We start from the raw sequence: 4,063 nt of genomic DNA on the forward strand, positions 1-4,063 counted from the left end.
ATCTCGGCTGGAAGCTTTGTGGAAGCGTTTGGGATATGTTGAAATCGCTTTGCGTGGAAGAAATGCGGGCGTACAAAGAAATGGAGAAAGTGAGGTGCTTGGGAGATGTCACCTTCATGCTTACTCTCTTTGAGATAAGGAAGCTTTGTGCAAGACGGATTACCTTTTGTGAAATTTTGTGAGAAATATCTGAAAGTATGGTAGTCATGCTTACTCTCTTTGAGATAAGGAAGCTTTGTGCAAGACGGATTACCTTTTGTGAAATTTTGTGAGAAATATCTGAAAGTATGGTAATTAGAGGCACTGCAAGAGGTCCTGTGTTTTGTGAAAGCATATTAGCATAGCACGTTATGAAGTGTGTAATGCCAAGACATAGTACAGTAGGAACTAATGTGTGGGCGTGATATGTTAACAGTGGGATACGTATATTTTGGGCTATATATGAAGTGTGTAATGCCAAGACATAGTACAGTAGGAACTAATGTGTGGGCGTGATATGTTAACAGTGGGATACGTATATTTTGGGCTCTATCTTGACCTAATAAAGAGGGAATTTCATTGTGAAGAATACATTGAAGGGTGAAGAACTGCAGGGGGTTCTATATACATATTGGTTTGAGAATGTATGCTTAGATTGTATATGGGTCTGATAATTGATAATGTACGCTTAGTCATGTTGGCAATGAAGGACTACGCATGTTTAAAACAGTTAAGGGTATGAAATGGATAGCTCGATTTATTCATTTATTTAAATGTCCATTTTGTAGGACTTCTAATACTTATCTACATGAGTATATGGATCTTATGCATTCGAATATTGATCTTGTCAGAACTTTTATATTTTTGTGGGTAAATTTTTTACCCACATTGTGTTAATTTGGGAAATAATACAAGTAATAGCACTAGGGGTAATAGGAATTTTACTCCTATTCTAGCAGTATACACAGGGGAGTATCCTGTGATATCATAATCAGACTTGGTCTTAAGGTAGAAACACACTACTATCACGTCACGTCACGCGATAGTGTGTTCCTACTTTTAACCGACACGTAACAAGTCGAGCTATCAAATGTCTACCCTCCTGTTTCAGGGATTTGGAATTCGTTGAATATATTCTAAACTAAAATGATAATAACCTACCTACTCTAGTTTATTAACAACCTAGCTGATGATTATGTTATCCATGTATTTTAGAACCTAGCCAATCGTTTAGACTTTAGAATCTAGATGTGCTGCGTCCAGTCTCGGCTGTATGTTCCTATTGGTCTCCATCATTGATTTGAAGATAGCTGAGAGAATTCAAGGACATTATTATTAAGGTTTGAGAGAGGAAACTGTAACTGCTAAGGCCTTATCGTCCCGAAAGTGATGAGAGAAGGAAGACAGGATAGGAGAAAGCCAGCCGTTCCGAGAACGAACCTTATCCACTACTCTTCCTCCTTTTTTTGACATCAAACCTTCATATGGTCTGTCTCTAAACGTAAAAAATAAATTTCAAATACCAAAAAAAAAAACAAAAAAAAAAAAAAAAAAAAAATCAGGCAGACAGAGAAAGAAGAAAGAGAGAGAGAGAGAGAGAGAGAGAGAGAGAGAGAGAGAGAGAAGAGAGGAGAGAGAAGAGAGAGAGAGAGAGAGCAGAAAGAGTTAAGAGAAAATAAGAGACGACGAATAAAACAGTTTTTTTTTTTTACCTGGCTTTCTTAGAAAGGACGTGATTATCCCGATTCCTTTCATTTGTAAAGTTGTAGTGTTCGCCGGATTTAAACTGAAAATGAAAGATAACGTATTACGTACCCCTTGGAATTTTTGCCAGATAAAATTTACACATAATGGGATTAAAGAGAAGTTAGGAAAGCCATTTCAATGAATTCCAGGAAACAGAATAATAAAAGTCTGGAGAAGTGTAAAAAGCTATGTTTTTATTTTGGTGGATATACGTTATACCTCGTCTATTTCTCCTCTAATTCCACCACCCCCACTCCCCTCTTGTCATGTAATATTTAAACACAGAAAAAGAAAGACTTGGACTCTGCTAAAGGGGGAGAAGACTTGGGGTAAAAGGGGAGAAAATTTCGTTTTATGTTTTAAAGTCAATCATGGGTATCCACCGCACGCATCGCGAACATTTGGCTAATCTTTAGGTTCTACGGCAGAAAGGGTGGGGTTGTCTATATCCAACCATAAACCCGAAGTCTTCTCACTTTAGGCAAGTTTAAGGAGTTCTATTATGCGGAATCATACAGAAAATTTATGGCGAACATTTGGCTATAGAACTGCCTAATAGATAGCCAAATGTTTGTAATTTATGATACAACATGTATTTTCGAGAGATGCTTTTGGTCTTGCTCACTCTCTTCGTTTCATACCTTTACGATCGTGTAACTGTATTTTGCCTCAGAGTTCATATTATACTAGTCACCTTTCACTTTTGGTTACGCATTCAGCCGTTAAATACCACATGTTACTTTCCCGTTTCGCTAATCTTTCTTTATACGTCTACACATTCTCATCTCACTCTACTTTTTCTTGATGAGTCAGTAATACTGAACTCTAAGGGTTAGGACTATATACATACCCTCAACTTCCTCACTCAATGTCAGAATCCTAGACTGAGTAACGATAATTCTTTAATAAATTAACACTGTAGGAAACATTTATGATAAAATGAATTCAATATATATTTTTACCTATGAATGCTCAGTCCTATATATTTGTGATGAGCATCATAAGGTACAAATAATATATTGAATTTATTTTGTCATAGACTGCCTAAACTGACTAGGTAACTTTTCTCATCATGAATACATATTGAGTGAGTGAGACTTTTGTAGAGACTTTTACTATAGTCTGTTGATAAGTACAAATGAGCCCCGATGGCATAGTTTATGCTATATGTCCTTGTGCGGTTTTTATAAGTGTTTATGTCGCTGAAAAAACGAATGGTGTTTTTCCCCTTTTTGTAATTCCCCTCCCAGATTGTAACGTAAAAAAAAAAAAAAAAAAAAAAAAAAAAATTACATAATGCATTCATCAAAGCTCTTTGAATTTTTTATTGTCAATTTCTATAATTCGAAATTGGTTTCTTTCATTGTTTTCTCCTTCGCACCAAAATCCTCACAGATACTTTTCAAGTTACCAAAGACTGATTAGACCTAGGCATTAAACTTCTGCACTTTTTTCTCAGTTGCATTCCGTGGATAAAGTAATGTAAAGAAGTTACGGAACTTTAGATATTGGTTTCATTTCGATGATCTTTTACTTATAACCTTAGTAAACTAGCGCGAGTGGCGAGTCGTTTTGCCTGGGAATCCAACTAGAGTTTCTACACCAGGGTATCGGGTTGAGTCCAATATTCGTGAAACTCTAATTGAATTAAGGATTATCTAATTCGTTAAACTGACCATTGAGGATGTTCTGGCGACGGAACATCCAACCCCCTAATGGTTCTACCCAACATTCCTGGAAACTCTACTTGAATTAGGATAACCTAATTCTGTTAGACTCAACGCAATGAGAGGATATGTTCCACGACTTTAACTGCGTTAGTTACGGGTCCAGTGTCCATGTTAAATCTACTTAAAGTTGCAAGGCTTACCACTAAGAACTAAGTTCTCCGATTTTTAATTGGTTTAACGGATTAGGTTAGTCTAATTTAAATTACGAGTTTCTAACGTCACAACAGTATCGAGTGAAGCATTTAGGAATTTGGAAACACAAAGAAGATTCCCCCTAGAACTTAATATAAAGAACAACGACCCTACCGTATCTCATATTCATATCTCCCATTATCTTTCAGCAGTGATCATGAACAATTGATTCCGCTAGCCGACATTCTATCCTACCCTGAGATTAGAAACTATTCTTTGACTCTCTTTATCTGTACGCCCTGTTTTGTTATCTTGCTAGGGCGGATTCGATGGCTATTTTAGCTAATAAAGGGGTGAATCGATGGGCTATTTAGCCTAATAAAGTAAAGGAATGAACCAACCTCCCATTTCGCAGTTGGGAACATTCACGATCTATTGTTCAAGCCTAAGGGCAGGCCCCGCCTAAAATAGGATAT

The sequence above is a fragment of the Diaphorina citri genome, unplaced genomic scaffold, assembly GCF_000475195.1.
Source record: "Diaphorina citri unplaced genomic scaffold, Diaci psyllid genome assembly version 1.1 scaffold5731, whole genome shotgun sequence".
Classification (NCBI taxonomy): Eukaryota; Metazoa; Arthropoda; class Insecta; order Hemiptera; family Psyllidae; genus Diaphorina; species Diaphorina citri.